The sequence below is a fragment of the Panthera uncia genome (assembly GCF_023721935.1).
Source record: "Panthera uncia isolate 11264 chromosome B2 unlocalized genomic scaffold, Puncia_PCG_1.0 HiC_scaffold_24, whole genome shotgun sequence".
NCBI lineage: Eukaryota > Metazoa > Chordata > Mammalia > Carnivora > Felidae > Panthera > Panthera uncia.
This window is the reverse complement of record NW_026057580.1, coordinates 114759604-114774810: the sequence shown is the minus strand read 5'-3', so window position 1 is coordinate 114774810 and position 15207 is coordinate 114759604. Positions and strand designations below refer to the sequence as shown.

Sequence of the window (15207 nt, the reverse complement as noted above, 5' to 3'; positions counted from 1 at the left end):
GTTAAGTGTTTTAAAAGTACGTACACGTGGGGTTGTGAAGGGATAAAAGCATTTGGTTCCAAGTGAAAGCGACACTTTATAAATAGCCCATAAACAACTCAGGTGGTCCGCCCTCTAATTTCCCCATAATCACGTGTAGATGAGTCCGAGGAGGTGACTGTTCTGAAGCCACGGTTTGATCTCATCGTTAAAAAAAAGTCAGCGTTATGTAAAGATGTTATTCCCACATACTCTGTCCCCTCGTTTACTTTGTGTGTTGCCCCAGGACCATGGCTGCCGGAATGGGGTGGAAGGTGCCCTCCGTAAACTCTGTGCTGGGTTGGCAGGCGGGCAGATGTGGGGAAGCTATAATGTCGTGTAAGTCAAGAGCACCAGGAATTTTCCTGCAAGGAGAATCTTCACGGAGGTGGCTCTCAGTCCGGTCTTTTGACTGGGAAGTGTGACCGCAGAGGAGACAATTCCTCTGGGCATTTCTCACCCAACTGGAGCTCTGCAGGTCACAGGGTGGCTATTTCTAGCAGCCACTGGTGAGGATCTGGCTGGAAATAACATGGCCCTAATGATAGGGAGGAGACAGGGCCAGAGAGCTCATCCAAAGCCCATGTCTGCCCTTCTCCAGCCCCTCGGCCAGTCAAACCCGGCATGGGGGGCGGGGCTTGGAGACCCCACGGGATTCTCTGGAGTTGGTGCCACAGAGATGATGGCAACTCAGAGCTGAAAGCAAACTATTCCGTGGGATCAGATCACCACAGAGATTTCAAGCAGCAAGTGCCCTGCCTGAGAGCGAGAACCAGAGGTGGGCTGGCAAGTAACGTAAAAACCAACCCTGACTCAGGGAATACAGCCCTGACTTGTATCATTCATTCGCCAATATCTGCGATATAAATACTACGACCCCGGCCAAGGTCAAGCCATCAAAGCGAGGTCACTGGATGAAGGGTGGGGAACAAATATGAAGACCTGGCCCACGAGAGTGGGGTCTGCACCCAGCACTGAGCCCAGAGTGGGGATGTGGGTTTCCAAGCAGGCTCCAGACTCCAAGTCCAAGGAACGTGGTTAAAACACAAAAATAATCTGGTTTAGGACTATGGGGCCCCATGCTGGAATTACTTCCCTTTATTAGAAATTAGAATTTGATTAGCACGGATATCTAGGGACGCCCGGGTGGCTCTGTCGGTTGAGCGTCTGACTTCGGCTCAGGTCATGATCTCACGGTTCATGGGTTGGAGCCCCGCGTCCGTGCTGACAGCTCAGAGCCTGGAGCCTGCTTCCGATTCTGTGTGTCCCCCTCTGTCGCTCTGCCCCTCCCCCATTCATGCTCTGTCTCTGTCTGTCTCTCTCTCTTTCAAGAATAAACATTAAAAAACAAAACAAAACAGATATCTAAAGAGTATTTGGATGTTTGTTAAATCTTAAAAGCAAAATTATTTTGTATTTTAAAAAGTAGTTTGGGGAAGCCTGGGTGGCCAGTGGGTGAAGCACCTGACTCCTGATCTTGGCTCAGGTCATGCTCTCACAGTTCATGAGATCGAGCCCCGCGTCCGGCTCAGTCCTAACAGCACGGAGCCTGCTTGGGATTCTCTCTTTCCCTCACCCCTCTCTCTGGAAACAAATAAATACACTTAAAAAAAAAAAAAGTAGTTTTAACTATCTTAAGAGTAACTTTTCCGAAGCAAACTACAACTCTCTTTCAGTAATGGAATATGAAAAAGCATCTGTACGTTGATCTCTGCACATTATTTTGACATACTTTGGACAATGTGTACTCGGTAAATTTTCAAGTCAGTTTTTTTTTTTGCTGCCTCTTCTGCCTTACTAGCCGAGTTATCCCATTTTTAGCTTCACCTTTTCCCCCTCAATTTGTTCATACAGCGTTATTACCTCTCGTTCAGAATCTCTACGGACTCTACGACTGGAAGCCGCGGTGCCGAGGGGTGATTCGTGCAGGAAACACAGAGAACCCGGCAGGAAGCACAGAAATGTCTGCCACATCCCTGGCCCACTTACCAAGAACACAGAGTGGGTCTCAGTTAGCTCCATATGTTTCCGTAAGGGTTCCATCGTCTCGCATCTTACTGCCAAGTACAAATGCAATTTCTTCTCATGCCCAAAAGCCATAAAGCTCTTATGTGGACATATCAACTTCAAAGCATTTACATTTCTTATGGATCATATGTGATTAAATCTGCAGCTTGCTGAACAGCGACTATGAAGCTAAGGAAAGACGCAGCGTTGGGAGAGATGCTTGTAATCGCTCTCGGTACAATAGCCAACAATTGGTTTGGGCCAGGAAGAACCTTGATACTATACCTTTTTGGTTTTTTGGGTTTAAAAAAAATTTTTTTAATCCTTATTTATTTTTGAGAGAGAGACAGAGTGTGAGCAGGGGAGGAGCAGAGAGAGAGGGAGACACAGAATCCGAAGCAGGCTCCAGGATCCGAGCTGTCAGTACAGAGCCCGACGCGGGGCTTGAGCTCACAGAATGTGAGATCATGACCTGAGCCGAAGTTGGACGCTCAACCGATGGAGCCACCCAGGTGCCCCTTTGTTTTTTAGTTTTAATCAAGACCCACCAATGACACAGAAATTCATAATAAGCCACCTGCAAATGCCGAGCGTCTTAGATGAGTAAAGTTGAAAACGTTTCAAATTCCCAACCCATTATTTTGCTCTTTATGGTATTTCTGGGTTTATTTCATGACTTCAAACAGTAGTGTGAATGGAAAGAATCAGGTATTTTCGTCTTTGTGCCTCTGAAGCTCTCTAGTGCTCTTAAATACTTTTTGTGCTTGGAAAAAATATTTAGAGTTGCAGATATCCTGAACGTGCCAAAGTGATATGTTCTTTTTCCAGTTTTACTATAAGGGACGGATCTAGACCGATTTTGTGAATTTTAACAATGTGGTCCGGAATAAAATATAAATGTGATAGAGCGCAAAGGATTTTGCATAATCAAAGTGCTATACTGCGTAACTCCAAGAAAATGGAAAATCACTCATAAAAAAAGGGCAAGATGAACTCTATCAGAATACAAAAATAAAGCATGTAAAAATCTAAGCACCAAGGAATTAGTGAAGGTAATTAAATATCAAGAACATTTTCTAAGGAAACACAGAAGCAGATCAGGGCCTAAAAAAACTAGACAACCCATTTAAAGAGGAACATTACAACGAGATAATTAGATGAGTGTATTTGGGAAACATCATCTCTTTGTTCGTTATTTATTTTAACTAAACTTTGAAACAACAGTAAAAATACAAGTGAAAGGTGGTTCAAGGGAGTCCCGCTGTAGCAGCTTAGCCAAAGGAGTTTCCAACGGCCTGCAAAAATAGTAAGGAGAAAATAAGTGAAAAAGAAATGCCAAGAGACAAGCACGCATTGTGTTGTCCAACTTTGGAGCGACCACCAGTGGCATCATCCACAAGGACGGACACGGCTCCTCTCAGTATTTACACAGTAAAAACTAAATCCAACACAAGGGGCTTAACCCGCACTCCTTTTCTCTCTTCCCCTTTTTGAAGCGCGTAATGTAAATTGCACACCTTTAAAGACCCATCAGCAAATGGACAAATCCCAACAAAGGGAGGATCACTGACCACCAGTGTCGAAACAGAAGACGAACTCCACAGTTGTAGCTTCTTCTTTGTGAAACATTTCTGAAAGGCGAACGGGACGGTTTTATGTAAATACAGCCTGTTACACGCAGTTCTGAAAGGAAAAAAAAATGCACGCTATCAACTCACAGTGGATGGTGCTTTTTGGTTGTTTAACACTGCAAGCCAAGCACGGTATCTCAAAAACTCACAGAAACCGGAAACAGGTAACTGCTAATGACATCTGCTTGGTGTGTGCCGAGAGGGTGCGTTGGAAGTTGAGGGGCAAGTGAGGATCAGAGTGACCACTGCGAAACCAGGGTAAAATTTCGGATGGGTTCGCTTCACCCAGGCTGGAACTTTGATCAGAGTGGGTGCGTATGTGTCCCCGGGGACACCGGGTGAATCAGCGAAAGCAGAAGCATGGCATGAATTGCAGGGTTAATGTAAACACATAAGACCTCAGAGTAACATCCGGATGTGACTGCCAACCCAGCACCTTGGGAAATTACAGATATGGTGGAGGACCAAGGCTTTTGTTCTATAAGCCAGGGGAAGGGAATATATGGTGCACCGGGGAGGGCATGTGGCCGATTTGGTGGAGTATGTGGCTACACTGCCAAGATCTGGTTCCTAAAGTCAGTTTGGTACTAAGTACAACATTTTCTGGTGTTGCCATGGCGATGGGGTGTCAAAGTACAGTAGCATCCAAACTAGCCACCCAGACTTAACACTGTGGCCCTCCCACCCCCTTCCATTCTGCCAGCACAGATATCTTTCTGACATAGCCGCTCGGATCATGCTACTTTCTTATGTCAACACAGAAGATGGTTCCAGTGTTTGCTCTGGAGACATAAATATTAAGGTATTTGACCCGTTGGCAACAATCTATCATTCCGTGGTTGGTGCCATGCCCCCCACCCTCGTCCCTGGCTTCCTCCGTATCATCTCCCATCTCTACTCAGCTAACTAATCATCTTCCATTGGCTACTTCCAAATGGCACCTCCTCAGTTTGGTGCCTCGGGTAGAATTAATTCTCACTCTTCCTTGCTTCCAGAGCATCTCACTTGTATAGAAAGATTATCCAGAGTTGAGAAGGCATCACACGGTATTAAAGTTTAGAATATATTATATTTGTATTATTGTTGTTATGTGTCTATCTCGTTAGACTGAGGTCCCTGGAGGATAAGGGCAAGTTTTTTCTCTTTGTATTCCGGAAGCCCACCCACAACACATAGTTAGTGGTTGTTAGCTGAGTAGAGTTTTATATGATTACAAGTTTGGTTACTTAGGGTTAGTGATTTTCCATTTTGCAGACTCAAAAAAACAGACCCAATGCGTAGACTCACCCAGTGAGTTAGCAGCCATTCTACGAAATGATAGGTAGACACAAAGACGTATAGATTTATAGACCCAGATAGACCCAGGGACTTTATATATTTTTTCCAAAGTTCCTGAACTCTCAACTTCCTTTCTGTAAGCAAGGTGATACATCAACAAAACGTGCACTAGAAAAACTTTTATTTGCAAGATTCATCGCATAGACATTCTTATTGGGCTCATTTTTTACATGAGAAAATATTAGCACACAAAAGCCAGACTAATTTACAAGCCTTTCCTTGCTGAATTAACAACAGAGCCACTCTAGAAGCCAAGATTTACTGAACCTCCAAGTTATTCTTCGTCCATTGAACCGTTTTGTAGCTCACTGGAGCTAGACTAAAGGAAGAAAGATCAGGTTGAACGAGCACTCTTCCTGTTACCAGGTACCAACAGTAGGGGACGGCTAGAATCTGCCTCATTCCTGTAGGGTAATGAGTCAACAGTAACTATATACCTCTCACTGATTTGAAGGGAACACATGACAAATGGCCAGGGTACCATCTTTTGGCATAATGTAGGGTGAAGCCAACCGATGTATCATTAAGTGTATCGATATCGAACATCTCTCGTAAAACTCTTGTTAGCTCCAATGCATAAGGATCTTTCCTGAGCACTAGATGCCTTGAAAATTATAGTTTACAGGGGAAAAAATAAAACTTGCCAAGTTATGCATTGAATGTGACAACCTTCAGTACATTTGGATGTTTCTAAGAAATGTTTCCTAAATTACATTTGGATTTTCTGCAGGCTGAGGGAAACAATTTGCACATCATCAAGAGATACATGAAGATTCCAAGCTGTGTTAGGAAAACTTGATAAACATAAACATTCGGTATGCCAAATTTGATGCCTAAGTATCAAAGGAATAGTAGCTTGCTCGTGGTTCTGTATTTACAGTGTCGACTGGGTCAAACCAATGATGGCTATGGTGCTTTCGTTAAAAAGAAGGATGAAAACGGTAGGCAGATTGTGGAATGCATGAAGAACCGTACCAGAGCAAACTGGGGAAAACTGTATGGGGGTACCTTAATCAACGTGAAATCATTGCTCTTTTGAGTTTAATGTTCATAGAAAGCCAGTGCCGAGTAAACACACCTGCATCAACACACACACACACACGCACACACACGCACACCCTTGGCATGAAGTCGTCTCAGAAATGTTGTAACTATGTGACCTTGGCCAAGTCACGAGCCCTGAGACTGGCTTCTGAGTACAAAATGAGAATGGTTACGTCTTCCTCCCAGGACTATTGTGAGTATTACATTAAATAAGTACTTGAGGAGCGCCTGGGGCCTCAGTCAGTTAAGCGTCTGACTTCAGCTCAGGTCATGATCTCGTGGTTCATGAGTTCGAGCCCCACGTCCGGCTCTGTGCAGACAGCTGGGAGCCTGGAGCCTGCTTCGGATTCTGCGCCTCCCTCTCTCTCTGCCCCTCCCACACTCACGCTCTGTCTCTCTGTCTCTCAAAAATAAATAAACACATAAAAAAATGAAGTGCTTGAAAACCCACTGTAACTAGGAAAAGCTTCTTTATAGAGAGGCAATAGGGAAAACAACCAAGTTGATGTAACAAAGTCCAAAATGCGAAAAACTAATGAGATGCTGATAAATGTAAAGGTGTTGACGATCCATCTTGAGTGGCATACTTTTTAATTATGGTACTGTCATTTCTAATTCTTGAACTAAAACTTCATTTCCAGAAAGAAAATGAAAGTCTTATCATTTATACATAAAATGAGTCTCTTAAGTCAGGCTTGGCTACCGGATACCCGTCCCCATGTGACAAGTTCCCGTCGGATCTCCGACCACTTGGGACCCACCTGTCCTGCAGTGACCTCGCCCCACATCTGTTCGTCTGCCATTGAGAGCCACATGGAGCTTCTGTGACCAAGGACAGCAGAAAAGACACTCCTCATCCCCACCAAGGGCAGCACTCAAAGAAAGAGCTTCTGGGGACGTCTGGGTGGCTCAGGCAGTTCAAGTGTCCAACTCTTGGTTTCGGCTCAGGTCATGAACTCCTAGTTTGTGAGTTTAAGCCCTACATCGGGCTCTGTGCCTATGGTGCAGAGCCTGCTTGGGATTCTCTCCCTCTCTGCCTGCCCCTCCCCCCCCCAAAATAAATAAATAAACTTAAAAATTTTTAAAAGAAAAAGAAAGAGCTTCTGGAACTGTCATTTGGTTCACTATTCTCCATGACCATTCTGTCATAGCTCACTTTCTTGTTTTCTTGTTGTTTCTGCCATTTTCATGTTTTTATTCTGTGTGTGTGTGTGTGTGTGTGTGTGTGTGTGTGTGTGTATGTGTGTGTATGCGAACTTAGCTCGTCATTTCCCCCCACGGGCTCTCTACTCCCCCCATGGTTACTGTCCTTTTTCTAGAATCTCTTCCATATCGTCCCCGGCCCCCCGCAGCTGTGTTCCTCTTTCTCCTCTCCCTCCCTCCCTCTCTCTTCTCCCAGGAGGTCGTGGGTGTGGTGACAAGAACTCCGTACTTTGAGGAGCCCATGAAATGTTTTCATTTCATGAAAACATGAAATTTCAAAAGAAAACATGAATTTTTAGATGAACTAAAATGTGTCAATAAAAATTTTAACATCTTCACCCTTTATATCGACAGAGTCATAAAATGTAACTGTTAATATATTGTGTTTCTAGAAGAAGAAATGCCCAGACAATAGTCCCTGAGCCCACAAAACTCATAACATGGCCCTGTCTTCTCCTGCCACTAAACTGCCCAACCCTGTCACTTTTACAGTAATTTTTTTTTACTTTTTACTTTTAAAGTTTTTTACTTTTACAGTAAAACTCACTGTACCATTTTTAAGGTTTTTCTCAACAACAAACTTTTCTGTATTCCCGTAGTGCTTTGAACATATATATCCATTACTGAAATTATGATACTAACATCAGTTATCATTTTCTGAGCCCCAGTGGACTGTGAGCATTTTGCACGCCTAAACCTAAACCTATCTTACTTTGCTTTTCGGGGGATTCGTCGTTGTTTCATATGCTAACGAATCAGCACATGAATCAATCAATAATCAGAGCCTGAGGCTGTGCCCACTGGTGCTTCTCAGTCCCTGGAAAGGACACGTACAACCCACCAGCTGAATCTGGTCGTGAACAGGGAGGGTCTCAAGGGAGGAGGGATGGCCACGGCAGAAAGGCAGGGGTGGGTGGCAAAGCCATCGATGGTGTCACCCACCGGTGGAGGAGGGCGCGATTTCCGAGACCTGCTTGCTGCTAGAGACGTGGGAACTGGAATTGTGAACATTTTTGGTGTGTGAGTTCTGCTCATCCTACATGGCCCGTTGCCAGTGGAAACTTCCACTGACAGATTCTGAGTAGCCGGCTGCACACAAATGAATATGTATTCACGGACACAACGAACCAACCCGTTATTCGCACTCACCGAGGTCTGGTTGGCCGAGGCAACAGAATTCCCAGGAGAAGAAGGAGAGGAAAAAGAAAGAAAGAAAGAAAGAAAAAAAGACCCTGGAGTTATACTCCAGTTATATCATATTAGTGTTCATGGGAAGCCATCCCTGGATCAGAGGGATGTTTAAAATTAAAGGAAGGGAACAAGAGCAAAAGTTAGGAAACTGACCCGGGAGGACAGACCCACATTCCCAACACTTCTGTCATTCATGCAAGCCTCGTCTTCAAGGCCCGAGTCGTATTTCCTCGGTTCTCATTACTGTGGCTTGACGCGGTCTCAAAGCACCACATACGCTCTTGAATTGGATAGGGCACAAAGAAAGTGTGTGTAATGTTGTGGCTGAAAAGAATCCTCAGTGGGGATGTTGAGCTCTTGAACTTAGCAACTGTCTTGCTAGGTGGGTCGGCTCCCAGGGAAAGAAGCCGGCGTCACTAAAGCGGGGCCCGTGTGCCCTTGTCTGCTGGAGAAAACAGTCGCGACTTTACGAACTTGACTTGCAGAAAAAGAAAGTGCTGTGTTCCCTCTAGAACTTTCGGTTCTCACAGCATCTTGCGTGGCCGTAAAATTATATTCATTAACAAAGCCCCTGGGAAAGCCGGCTTGGCCGAGCGGCAGCTGAAAGTAATGCTGTGGAACGAGAGTAAAATCGATCCGAAGGTCTGCGCCATCCCGAGGCCTCGAAGAGCTGAGAAACTAAGCAGCGGGGCTGCTTGGGCCACGGGCCTTGGGGGCCGAGCCCCTTCCCCTCGTAGCCTGGCCTGCCTCCTCGGTGGCCCTCGCCGCAGTCGATGTGACCCAGCCTCCCACACAGAGGACGGCTCTCCCCCGTCAAGGCTTAGAAGACAAGATAAGAAGAAGCAAGTAAATGAAGAGCCTCATCTTGCGGTTCTACCGGAAACCCGAAAGCGGAAACTTCCTTTTCTGTAGCAAACAGCGTGGAACCCTGCGGGTCAGGCATTGCCATCACGTGGGTGGAAGGAACTGGAAATAAATACGGGCTCCACCCACAGAAGCTTGCATGGGAAGCGGGGCTTTGCTGGTGGAGGCGGATGGCAGGTGAGCCGCAGCAGAGAGACCATCAGTCACCGACTCCCGTTCCCAGGCTGGAGGCGGACAGTGACCCTGACCCTCCGTGAGCCCTTCTTCGTCCTGGGTGCTCCCCGGCACGGCCCCGCCTCGCTTCACTGCTTCCTCGCCATGGACCCAGCCTTCTGGTCCGAGGCATAAGTGGGGCTGGAAAACGCACCTAACTTGCTCAGCCACTTTGAGGTCACCCTGTGCGTCGCAGGCTGGCGGCTCCTTGCAGGCCCCGAAGGGCCTCATCTGTGTTCCAATGAGCCCTCTGGAAGGACGATGCTGCTTCAGTGTAGGTGGGAGTTGAGCCGGCGCCCCAAGGGTGTCTATTAATTAGACCAAACACGTCCATTTGGAGGTTGAACTTCTCCGGCTCTTAAACCAGCAATCGCCTAGGCTGGGCAGCGAGAACGCCCACAGGCCTGTCTGGGAGAAGCTAACACAAATGTGCCATCACAGGCCACGTTGAATCCATTTCCTCAAATGACTAGTGTCTTCTCTGAACTCTCCTCTTCGCTCCGGAAATGTTTTCAACATGTGCCCAAGTCCCTTTTTTTTTTTTTTTTTTGAGACCGGTGCAGAAGTAAAACCTCACCTGCGCGAGTGAATGAGTTCTGATGATTTTGTCTTGTTTCGTTTCGTTTCACTCTGGGCGAGAAACCTTCCCTGAGTTGTTCATTTTTGGTTTGTTTTTTTGTTTTGTTTTCTTTTGTTTTGTGGTAATAATACACGGCATTGAGTGTGCACGGACCAAAACCTCTTTTGATACCTGAACCTCAAAGAGACGATATAGAGAAAAGAGTTCTCGCTCTGTAACAGCGTCGTAGGACTTTTGCCAACCTGTCGGGCTACTGGGAAGGAAATTGCGGCCACGTTTTCCACACTTAGCAAGAAACGCGTTGGACGTGCTCCTGCCGAGTAGCATAACATGTCTTGTCCCTCAAGACTGGATCTGTTTCATCTGTGTTTCTCGCTCGCTCCCTGATGGCTCCTGGCTGGGCGCCCAATTCCCACCAACACCTAATAAATATTCACTGACGGTGACAAGTTATGTCTGCCCTGGAGACTGGTCGGTATCCCTGCGTGTCGGATGGCGTTGTCGCCCTGCCACCCACATCACAAATGCAAACAGCAGGTGCGTCTGAGGAGCCACAAGATGAGTGTGTGAGGCCACAGTGCTGGACCCCACCCTTTCTAAAACCACCAGAGCCCAAGGGCTGGCGAGCGACAAACTCCATGAAGGAAGACTCCCCCCTTTTTTTTTTACCCCAGGCAAATCTGCACTTCGATCTGCTAGGGCGTCTAATTAGAATCTCAGAGGCAGCGAAATGACTTCAGATATTTCACAACGCAAATATGGAAACGCACCATCTTTTCTAGTTGAAACATTTTATTGGGGAATTTGGGCAAGTGCCCATAATCTCTGATTCTTAAATATTTCAGATATGACCAGAGTGTATCAGCAATTCTCCCAGGAAGCTAAACTCTTATTTTTATAAGCAGATTATTTTGTTGGAGACGATTACAGTCATTTACTCTCCCTTTAGAAAGCCCCCTGTTTATGGATGTTAGCTAAGCCCCATTAGCACAAAAGGTTGCCTGTCTTTTTTTTTTTCCCCGAGGAAAGGTAAAAACATCCTGTTAATAGTTTTAAACTCTTTAACAACACGACAACAAAGCCCTAAACCTCTCTCTTTGGCGGGGTTCTAATGAAATCGCACTGGAAAATGCTTAACGCGATAGAAATCCCAGGCTTTGAGGGTTTGTGTGTGTGTGTGTGTGTGTGTGTGTGTGTGTGTTTAATTGCCATTTTCCCCTTGCACTGAGGCATTAATCCTTCAAGAATAGAAAACAGACTTGCCAATAACCCAACAGAGAAGGGGCATGGGAGTCAGAGAAGGAAGGAAGCCCCTAAGTGTGGGAGTCTCCCGCCCTCCCTCCCCTCGGAAGCCACTACAGAATCCCGGTCCGGGACGGCCCTGCCCACCTCCCGCCAGGCCACTGGACGCCAGCCCAGAGCAGCATTGGTATTCAAATTAGGCTGCCAATCTCAGCCTGGCACAGCTCTCGGTGGCCTGTCAGTACATGGCTTGAAGAAAAGGTACCAGATCTCAGATCCGGGGCGATCCAGCCAGATTCCCAACCCGCCCGGAATATGTGTCATCAGCTGTAAAGCAACCCGCCCGGAGTGGGGAGCATTTTCTTCTCCAGGGTCTCTGTTTTCATTAAAACCAAAATACCCAGAAGACAATGCATCTCCAACAGAGATTTAAAAAGAAAGAGGAAGGGGCTCCGTGCAGTCAAGCTCCTCATTCAGCCAAACACCGGTTTCTATGGGAACAGGAGCTCCTTTGTGTGGATGGAGCCACATCCCCCTCCCCCCGCCCAATGGACCGGGGCCACTGTCCTGCCATTGTGTTTGTGTGGCCAACTTTTCTTCTGTTTCATTCACTCTCCCTGGCCCCCGTCGGTCCCCGGCAACAACACCCACTGCCACAGAGGAAGAAAAGAAAGGGAGAACTCATAGCATCTGGGCTGAATTAAATCACGAAGCACAAAAACGTCTGGGCAACTGGGAGCCAGCGTTCTGCGCAAGCGACCACAGCCCTCATGTTCCTTCTGATCTCACTTTGAGTCACTTCCTCAAGCAGGTTGTGATCATTTAACTGGTTTCAGGCGTAACACACACAGGACGCATCCGTTTAGAATTAAGCTCTCGCGGGTGTGCGGCGGGGTGGGCACGTTGGCTGCGACGGGAAACTGATCCCGGTGATGGCCCAGACGGAAAAAGGTTAGAGAAGCGTGGTTTCAAACCAGCTTAACTCGGTAACTTTTTAAGGATGTTGGTATAATCTGTTTGAGGGTCTGAGAGAGGGAGGAACTTTTAGAAGGTCATCTCTGCCCGGCTTTGTTGAGGCAGATGCTCAGAGACGGTGGGACCAAACCCCAAGTTCATCTTCTCTCTTTGACTGGATATCTTTAATTTGGCACCTTTTTCTAATTCATGTGAACTTTAAATTAAAAAAGGGAAATATTTATGAATCTATTACTCAGAAGCTGCCGTGCAAAAACATTTTAACACATAAATCCTCGACGTTTTACTAAGTGTCAGGACTTTTTTTTTTTATTAAAGGAAAGGCATATTTCTTAACATTGTTCATAAATCACCACTAAAATATTTAGTGCTACAAGTTCCTTGGCTTTCAAAGACACTCTTTTCTTTAAAAGCTTTACAGCATGCTTCAAAGTCTACCCCTGGCACAGCCCCAATGTTATTCACAGGCAAGCTTTCAGACTCAAAGAGGTTTGCATTTTGTTTGTAAGTATTTATTTGGGAGATCCGCACTTCATTTACTTTAGCAAAGATGAAATGCCAATTTTCATCGTTTAGATTCCAACTTGCAAAAAACCAAACCAAACCAAACCAAACCAGTTTCGCCCATTTCCGTATCACCCCTTGCGATCTTACAGTTTTGAAAGGTAGCTAGAGATATTTGTCGTGAAAGGAGTTATTAAAGATTGAGGGCCATTTCGGGCCTTAGTGAATCAGAAATGCGATGTGTCCATAAGGCCGGAACCCATCTTTCAATCCACCATTTCCCCCACTCGCCCTCCGCATGGATGCAATCTCTCTCTATCGCCAAGATGTTAGGACATCGGCAGTCTGTAGGGGTTCTACATTCTCACAGCTGCTCTCTCCCGCAGAATCTCATGGGATTCTCTGAAAACATTAGTTCGCAAAATGTTAAGGGGACTGAACATCCTGACCGGGTCCTTCCTTCTACTTTCCAGGGCCACATGAATTAGTCTGCTCTTTTTGGTTTTCTCTTCTCTTCTTTTCTTCTTTTTTTTTTTTTTTCTCCTCCCCCCTCCTCTTTTTTGTTTTCCCTTCTCCTCTTTTCTTTCTCTACGTACCTTCCCAGACTGAAGCATTCAGGATGGCCCTGAGGCCCAGGGACTTCTCTGTCAATAATTAGTAAGAGCTCTGCTCCGCCCACATCCCTGGGAAAAGAATAGCTATGTCCATTATTCTGCAAACCCAAGTATTTTTCATGGCCCCAGTCAAGAACACAGAAGGCGACGTCACCCACCTGATTGGCTGACATCATTCTCCACCTGACTGTGTTTCTATGGATGAGGATTGCGGAATTAAATAGGCATGGCCGGCACCTTCGTGGAGATCCCATTCCAGTGCAGAGAGGCAGATTAGCAAAGAATTAAAGGGGTATTTGTTAAAGCACAGGTATGTTAAGTCAGTGTTTTTACACAGGGCCCTGCTTTCCCCCCTTCCAACGCCAAAGACAAAGAAAGTGTCTCCAGAGTAGAAGGCCCTGGTGTGCTGGGTCCTTCTTCCCTCTCCCTTCAGGCACCATTTCTCCCTTCTCTGTGGCTCCTGGCTCTGTTGCCTCTGCTTTGAAATATGGGTAGGTCTCCAAAGATCTTGAAGTGTTTCCACCGGGCTTGGCTGCATCCTTTGCCTACCTCCTCCTGCCACACGCCATAAAATCGCCCCACAGAAAGGTCAGAAAGGTCAGAGCTACCTGGTGATGGCCGTCGCAGTGTCTCTGCCCTGGAAAGCACACGGCCATGCCTCTCCTTTGCTCCGAGAGGAAATCTCCAGCCCAGCGGGTGCCTGCGGGTCCACCGAAGACCCCCTCCTTTCCTGCTCCAGCCTCTGAGATCTAGCTGCTTCTTCACTGAGTGTGGCAAACCCCCTTTCCCGAAGGTTCCCCAGGCGGACAGAGCTGCTTTCGCTTCTTTATTCTGCTGCTCCCCTCTTTCTACCCCCAAGATGCTCTGCTTTCCTGTTTCCATGCTGCTGATGTTTCCTGTTGTTTCTCCTACCCCTTTGACCTCATCCTGTTTTTTGTCCCCTAGATCTGGAGCCTTTATCTTCTTTCTTCCTTGTTTTTCCTCTGCCCTCACCTCCCTTCATTCAAATTACAACTCCAATTACAGATCAGTTAACAAGGCTTATCTTCTCTTAAGGGTCTACAATTTCCCTTCCATTACATGCCGAATGTTCCTTCTGCACATCAGACCCCCGTCACCTCATACCTGGATTACTAAAATGAAGAGGTGAATGCTACACCCAGAAATTGAGTTGGATTCAAAGTAAGAAACGGACTTAAAAACCACAAGACGATATGGTCCTTGAGCATAGGGACTGTCTAATTCAACTTGGAATTTCCAGTGATGCCTACCACATCATAGATCCACAAGAAACCCATGGAAATCCTAGGCTCGGTAGACTCTAAAAGACCGCCATCTCCTCATTCAAAAATACCCACTACATCACTACTAAGCAACAGAGACAGAGTAACGAAATACGTACATGGCGGTCCCTGTATTACTGGACCTCGCATCTAGCGGAGGCAAAGCAGTTGAGCCAGTGATTGCTAAAGTGATTAATTACAATTAAAACACAAGAAAAAAGCACAGGGTGCTGTGAAAATGAATAACGGCCGTGCCCACGTGGGAGGTAGAGCATAAAAACTGCCTTGGGAGGGCTGAGAAGGACCTGGAATGTCCTAAAGGCAGATGAGGTGGATGGGAACGCCGGGCAGTCCGCCTAGGCATGGGAAGCTGGGACTGTGGGACAGAAGATGGTCGGTAAGGCTGAAGGGCCATGAGGCAGAGAAGCAAGGGTACAAGACAGGAAGCGACGTAGGTGCTTCCGGCCATGACGTCCACAGCAAGAATACCGGGTCTTTTC

At 46.5% G+C, this 15207-nt stretch overlaps 1 long non-coding RNA gene across 1 annotated transcript; it reads right to left on the bottom strand.

Moving 5' to 3' along the window:
* Positions 1 to 3125: 3125 nt before the first annotated feature.
* Positions 3126 to 14393, bottom strand: LOC125939041 (uncharacterized). Its single transcript, XR_007462914.1, has 4 exons — positions 14033 to 14393; positions 13407 to 13661; positions 3597 to 3708; positions 3126 to 3320 (listed from the first exon to the last, which is right to left on the bottom strand). It is a non-coding gene; the product is annotated as an uncharacterized LOC125939041 (long non-coding RNA).
* Between the last annotated feature and the right edge of the window lie 814 nt (positions 14394 to 15207).